The sequence below is a fragment of the Pinus tabuliformis genome, chromosome J, assembly GCF_031772625.1.
Source record: "Pinus tabuliformis cultivar Carrire ecotype Pingquan chromosome J, CPIR1, whole genome shotgun sequence".
NCBI lineage: Eukaryota > Viridiplantae > Streptophyta > Pinopsida > Pinales > Pinaceae > Pinus > Pinus tabuliformis.
In genome coordinates, this window is record NC_142295.1 from 801,794,175 (window position 1) to 801,802,439 (window position 8,265).

General features: G+C 31.2%; 1 non-coding gene across 1 annotated transcript; it reads left to right on the plus strand.

Moving 5' to 3' along the window:
* The first annotated feature begins 3,347 nt into the window (after window positions 1–3,347).
* On the plus strand, window positions 3,348–3,454 carry LOC149229147 (U6 spliceosomal RNA). The gene has a single exon (XR_016248598.1). It is a non-coding gene; the product is annotated as a U6 spliceosomal RNA (small nuclear RNA).
* The last annotated feature ends 4,811 nt before the right edge of the window (window positions 3,455–8,265 follow it).

The window sequence follows — 8,265 nt, forward strand, 5'->3', positions numbered from 1 at the left end:
CTTGTAGAGATTTTTTACTCTAACTCCAATCTGTTTCACTTGTCCAGTAGCAACATGCTTAAGAAAATATTTTCCCTTACTGAACACCACATCATAACCTTTGTCCTCCAAGAGCTACAAAAATCAAATATTTCTTCATTCAAGGAACATACATAACATTTTTTAGGTGAAGATGGGAGCCTGAGTCCCTCTTAAAGGTGACAATACCAATTCCTTTGGTACTATACCTCCCATCATCTGCAAATTCTATGTGCAATTGGATATCCTTCTTCTCTAGGCTACTAAAGGATTCCTTTTTTCCTGTCATATGATATGAGGCACTAGATACTGGGTACCACTCACTCCCTCTTACTGTGATTTCCATGTAAGCAATGAGGGTGAAATCCTACTCAAATTGAGACGCCAGAGCACCTCCTCTTGTTCTTGATGCAAGGTCATTGCTAGATTCCTTGTGCAAACACCTGGTTGCACAATGTTCATACTCATGATAGTGAAAACATTTAATTTTGTTGAGGTCCTTCTTCTTGCCATTGTTTTGGCTGGATTTTGCCTCGCCTTGGGCCTTCATGCCTTTGGCCTTATTTCCTTTGTCATCTAAAGAAAAATCTTCTTCCTCATGTCTGCAATGGATGTGACACCATCTCTAGTGTTTCTTCTAATCTCCTCCTCCACCAAATCAGACCAAAGTCTCTCCCAATCTGGTAGCTTATATCTTCCATTAACTGAATCTTGATAGTTGTGTCAGGATTTCAAAAGGCCAAGGAGTGCTATCCTCACAAGTTCAAATGATGGCACATTTTCACCTACTTTTCCAAGTCCATATCGAACTTGAGTGAATCTGGAGAGGCATTGTGGAATGGTTTCATTTTTCTTCATTTGAATGCTCCTGCATTTATCTCTCAATGCTAATTTAGTGGAATCACAATTTCTATGGAAAAGACATGTGAGAGTTTTCCACATTGCAAAAGAAGTCTCATTTCCATGCAAGTTCGAAACCACATGATCTCTGACACCCTCCAGAATAATCCTCCTGGATTTTGTTGTGTCTTTCTTCCACTAAACAAGTTCTTGTGCATCTGATGTTACTGGTTTTAGAATATCATTTGTGTATATTCCCATACTCCATTATCATCGAGGACAACATCCATCTATCTTTCCAAAGACAAAAAATTGAGGTGCCCTCTAATGCATACTCAAGCCTCAATTCGTTGAAAGATATTTTTCCTGTACTGAATAGAATCTGCACCAAAAACTCTGCAAATCAAAATTTCTCTGAGAGAAAATCTGGAACAAGGTTTCTATGTAGTCTTCTGAAGCTCTGATACCATGTAGAATTTGAAAAAAAAAAAATCCACTGCTAATGAAATCGAAATGAAATTGAGAGACAAATTTCTTCTACTATTTTGTGGAAAGGAAAACACATGATAGAAACACATGTAATAACACTCAACCATCAAAACATGAGGAACACGATGATTTTACATGGGAACCGAACTAAGAAAAACCCCTTTGCTACTTTGCATTAATTCAAATGAGAAAGATAAACAATTACAATGTCTTGCTTCAACTCTGAAGCACACCCTGTACTGTAAAATTGTTCTCTTACTTCCTGATCTGCCATGGTCAATGCTTAGCCAATTAAAGCTTCAGGAAAAACCTCCTATTTCCTTGTGCAATCTTAGAGGAATCAAGCTCCTAAAAAATAGAGAAATTCCCTATTTCCTTAAGCAAATCCAAGGGGAATTGATCACCTGCTTAGTGCAAAAGCAATGTACACTCAAGAGTATACAATTATATATACAAATGTGCCTTTTCTATCCATTCAACTAGGAAATTTGAGTTCCATGCATGAGTGGGTTTATTTTTAGCTGATTGACTAGTTAAAACTCAAAGATCAGTGAGTTAACAATAGTCATAACTATTCAACTAACATTCAATTCACTTAACTAATAACTAGAGCTCAGTTAACTGAGTTCAACTAACAATAACTCAACTAGATTGCTAGATCTTAACAATCAACTCACACACAACTCTACTTCTAGTCTACAAACTCGAATTTATTGACTTAATTCTAGATAACTGCAATTCAAGTCATCCTCCTGATGTGGGAAATCAAATTTTTCCATTTTACTGAGACATTAATGTAATGTAAAAGTGAGCTATGTTATTAAGATCTCATGGTATTGACCCATGGTATTCATGTGGAATATTGCCTATTTAAAAGGAGAAATTAAGCCAGCCTAGATCCTTCTCCTGGATCTACCAAAGAGAGATCAAATCTCTTTTCACTGTAAAAGAGATTTGTATCTCAATAGATTTGATCTCTCTAGGCCCTTAGTAAACCCAAAGGCCGAGGCACTCCAATCCAGTATGGAAGAGATGTAATGTCTTGTCCTAGAAACATTTTCACTTGGTCAAATTACATCAAAATACAAATAAACAAAAAGATTAATCTAATGTAGTGTAAACATTTTAACTCCATAAAAAAAAACCCTCTAAAAATAAAATAAAATAAAAAATAACTCATGGTATTGACCCATAGAGAGGGATCAAATATTGTTTCACTATAAAATAAATATGCATCTCAAGAGATTTGATCCTCTAGAGTAAAATAGTAATAAAAACCATATAAATTGGAATTTATCAAAAAAAATCCAATTATACTAAATTATTTCAACCCTGAGAAAATTATAAATAAAAAAAGTGTATTTAACTTATTGTCATTGATGTTATTTAATTGTATGATATTGAAGTAATTGGACTTTTTATTTAAACTTGACAAAATTCAAAATTTTACTATGTTTAAAAAAAATTACGATTTTAAAAATATAAATAAATCGAATAAAACATTATCTTATTAAAAAATGGAATCTTCTACCGAGGCGGAAGAATTGCTGGACGGCCAAAAATGGTCGGAATCCAGGCAAAACAAATTCAAAAAATCTTGTAGATGCAGTGTTTGAATCATGTATTTGATGGTAAAAATAGATTCAACACCATAAAAAACATCTAAGATACCTGAAATTATAACTTTTGACAGTTTTTACTTCCATTTACAAAAATCCCTTCCAATTTTTTTCAAAATATGACTAGAATTTTGTAGAATAGTATAAAGACTTTGCAAGTTTTGTCAGATTTCTGGGTTCACAGTCAGCAGTCAGCGAACCAGGAACTAGAACTAACAGTGAAAAGAGGTGTAAGGAAATCACCCACTTCCAACTTCTGTTTTGCGCTGCAAGTTTTGTCATTGCAATTTGCCTCCTCAAACAGAGTGAAATACAAGACAGAAACCATTAATGCAGAGAAAGAACTGAAATACGAGACTGAAACCATTAATGCACAGAAAGACCTTGATCGACGAGATATCAGATAAAATTGGAACGATACCTAGAAGATGAGCATGCTCCTGCCCAACAAGGATGACCGGCACAATTGTGAAATGGTTTAAATTTTTTGAGTGCGTGAACGTGGTCTAATTAGTTAGATGGGAAGATTTGTTCTCATAGATTTTGTAATCTAATCTCAAATAAAATTATATATATTTAAAAGCGGTTCTAAAACAATTTTTTAGGTGTTTTTCGATTTATTACCAATTTATTAAATAAAAAAAAATTCAAAAAAATTTTGTGGCCCCATCCCGAACAAAATTATATACACCTAAAAACGGTTCTAAAACAATTTCTTCGAGTGAAAAAAACACCTCTGACAAAACATGTGCTCGCCAGAATCTTGAAAGCGAGGGATTGCCAGTGGACCATATTGTGACGTCGGCTGCTTCGAATCGCCTGTGATTCTGGGTAATATGAAATAGATCTGCGGACCACTGCAGCACGGGCAAGGACAAATTCATCGGCAAAATCACCTGTTTCCGACAATTTCCTGACGTCAGTCCGTCCGACAACCAGTTATTTCTGGACCTGGATTTATGGCATCCTAAAAAGTTCAGGGTCTTCATTAACAAACCCTGATCATGTCGTCTGCTGCAACTGCCATAGTAAAGGATGCCGTGGTTTAACTAGTTAACGATTGGGAGTTTTTGCAGTATATTTTTTATTAATTTGTAACAAATGAGATTGGTTGAAATCACAAGTTTAAATTGTAAAATGAGATGTGTTGAAATTATAAGTTATTTTTTGAATGAATGCATTCGAATAATGGGGTTCACAGAAAATCACTTGGGTCCCATTCCACTTATTGTCTTCTGGTTTGTATGGAAGTGAAGAAACAAAAAGATATTTCAAAACTGCAAGGAGGATTTCGGATATAGTCGACAAGATTATCCCCTATTATTTATCAGTCTCTCCATATATTCCATATATTTCACGACAATTGAAGTCTCAGACTAGTGTTTCAGCCTCTATTCAGCATATCTTTCCACAGGCTCACTTTGATGGTGCAGAAAAAGATGGAAAATGTGCATTGGGTGTTTACATCTACATTACAAAGGACCTACAGTATTATATCTTTTGGAACGGTGGCCTAGGAACCAACAACAAAACTAAGACCATGGCTCTACATGGTCTACTCATATTCTGCTTTTTTTCGATATTGGACCTATTGGACCTATCCAAATATTCGGTGATTCTAAAATCATCATAGAACATGTAATCGGAAAACAATCCATAAAAATGGACAGTCTTTCTCGATGGCTGGGCAGGATATCAACATTATGGAAGCGTACACTTTATCCTATTACACATATAAATCGTTCGCAAAATGAGCAGGAAGACGAACTATCAAAGAAAGGTTTGCAGTCTCCATGTGGCATGTGGCATCTGAGCATCACTGCAGAATCCATCACACACTTTATTCAGCCATTCTCCATGCTGAGTATATAGTGTTGACTCTATTCTGGTATGTTTCATGAACCCGTACATATGATACTGTCTTATGGCCAAGTAATATGTTTTTTGTCTGAATATCTCTTTATAATAGTCTACATACTTGATTTATCAAAAAAGAAATATGTATTTTCTGAAAAGTTACACTCAGATTTTGGGCTTCAGCCCGCTCTTCTTCAAAAGTTCCATAATATACATGTTTTTCCTATATATAATAGGAATATTATACAGGGTTTTCTTCTAAGAAAAAAAAAATGAGATTGAATTGTGAAATTGTACTTATTTGTGAACTGGGCACAATTTATAGGATTTGTTGAAATTACAAAAGAAAATGAGATTTGTCCAAAATAGAATTGGTTGAAATTTAAGTTGTGAAATTACAAATTTTAACCGTGAACTTTAAACAATTTAAAAGTTAAAAAAAATAAAAATTCATTAGACATTTAGATATTTTAAACCATAATAATTTAATTAGTATATTTAGAGTTTTTGTAAATATATTTTTTATTAATTGGTAGGAAATGAGATTCTTTGAAATGAGATTAGTTGAAATCACAAAATTAAATTATAAAATAAAATTTTTTAAAATTACAAGTTATGTGTGGAAATGAGATTTTTTGAACTATATTAAATTTTAAAGGTCTATTTAAATAATGGATAATTTAGGGTTTCCAAATTTATGTGAATGAATTTTGAAGAATCATGAGTACGATAAATTTATAATAGACCTTTGAAATGGAGGTTGTCACAATTCTAACTTATTATTTTGAGGGAAGAAAAATAAAAAGATCAATAAATATAATACAGTAAAGAGAAATATAAAAGAGAGAAGTGTCAATGTAATTATTAGTTAATAAAAATAAAGAAAATAAATAGTGGATAATTTGTTTTAAAAATTTCGATAAATTTTAATATAATTTAAATTATTAAATTTTTTAAATTAAGTTTGACAAAATTACATTTTCATTATATTTAATATATCACTCATCACTATTTATCTAATAAATTTTAAATAAAATCAAATAAAAAAAATCATACATGTTTACTCCAAAACCAGAAAAACCAGGCATGATGGGATGATGTGATAGATAATCTACGTAAGGGGATCCATCTCCAGCAAATATTCCGTGTCTTTTGTTGCGATTGTGAAAGCGAAGGTTTTCTTAAAATTGAATATAGAGATGTTTCAATGACGTAAGGGGTCCTGCTCCTCATTCTCGGTTCTCAATAGAATCTATCAATTTTATAAATGTTGAGCATCTAATCAATGTCGATTTAAAATTTTAGAACAAAGTTTTCTAAACATTTTATTTTATTTTTATTTATTTATTTATTAAAGAAATGAATTGCTATAATAATAAATATTAATATTTAAAATTATATTAAAAAAATAAAATTGAAATTATTTATAAATTTTAAAATATATTTGAATAATAAAAAATTATAATTTGATTAAATATTATATTATGATGATGATGGTGGTTAATGTTCGCTCGGATCAAACATTGATCTATTCGGATCTATTCGAGGATCAAACATTGATCTATTCACCTAAAGAAACGAATTATTTATTTTGATTTAAGATTTTATTCCTATGTTCAAAAAGCTTGAAGAGAAGTCTCCCGAGCTCACTATAATTTTGACATTGACATTGTAAAAGGCTAGGAAGTTCAGTGTTGTAACAAAGATTGTGATCTTAGAAATGGTTTTCATCCTCGATGTTCCTATTTTCACATATATGGCAGATCAATTCCATCCATGGCGTTTTAGGAACTTCCCAACAAACTGTTTCACTATGAAGCTCATGAGATAAGCTATATATTTATATTAAAAATTATGTTATTAACTTTTTTTAATAATTATAAAAAAAATTAAAATTAAATATTTAAATTAATCCAATAACAGTAAGATTCAATTATATTGATTTTTGTTACAAGGAAACTTACATAAATTCACAATTTTTTTAATCCTATACCATGTAATTTATATGGCTTAATAATATAAGTTATATGTTTGATATCAATTTACTTTTTTATCTGTTATAAATATAGGTAAAGTTTAATGGTTTTAAGTTTTGCCTTTCTCATTTGAACTTTATTGGTTTATAATAATATAATTTATATGTCTGAGGTTTTATAGAGAGGAAATTAAATTATTTTATGTTTTTATTTTTTATTAAAATCATTTTTTTTGAAATTTTCTTTAACATTTCAATTTTATAAATTTAATAATTAAAATTTATCATTTTAACAAATTTTTATCATATTTTTAATAAAATTTATCAATAAAATATATTTAAAAACAAATAAACCAAAAATATTTTAAAAACAAATAAACCAAGAATTTTATGATACACTTAATTATAATTTGATTTTGTTTAGATTATTAGAAGAATTAATAGAGAAATCAATCTTTTTATTGATTTTATAATATAAGTTATGTATTTGTTATCAACTTTTTTTAAGAAAGAAAAAACATAAAAACCAACTAGTCTTTTATATTAATATTAGGTCGTTTACATACATTAAGAAATTCCAAAGGGTCACGATTTCTAGTGATTAACCAGAGAGCACTAAATATTGTCACATATGCCAACTAGAAAATTATTTATGATGAGAACGTTACATGGAAATAGAAACCTATAATATTCATTGTTTCTAAAAAATTTATAGCAAATATACAAAACGAAAACAAACATAGTAGGCCTAGAACATGGTGAATAAACTTTTGTGTAGTTAATTTTCTCCTTCCTCTGTAGCTTGTCATTGAAGTAGGTTGAATATATACTTTCCCTAGGTAGATATTTGTGTCCTACATTTGGTAATGCATTGGCAACTCCATTTTGTTCTCTAAATATATGGGAGAAAGTCATCCTTTTGAATCCTATGATCAACATCCTAATTATTTTCATCTAGTTTATGAGCATTTGAGGGTCAAAAGAAGACCTCTCCATAGTGTTGGTTGTGTTCTATATTCTTTCCACGGGAGCCCCCCTTGTTAGGGGTTTTGTAGGGGGGTGGTAGCCCCCCTACATGGGGTTCAGGGGAGCGCCTCGGGATTATTTATCTTTTATACAGACCCAATAATAGTTGGCGAACACAAAGATGGGGGGCAGACCCAAATATGGTGGGGATACCTATCCATGGTTTTGTGCATGGGGTTTTCACATGGTTTTGGGTGTGATGGTTTTCTTCCCATGGTATTTTGTAGATCCGTTCAAAGGAACTATGGTTATGTTCTAATCCAGGGTTAGTGGATTGAGGTTTATGAATGCTTCGACATGTATATATATGTATTGTAACATTGAAAGGAATATAATTAAAATTCAATCTGGTAGTCCTGATTTCAGGTTTTCAGGAAAAATCTCTATGTATATTTGTTTTATGTTCTTGCCATTATATATTTTTTTGTTTTAAGAATTCAT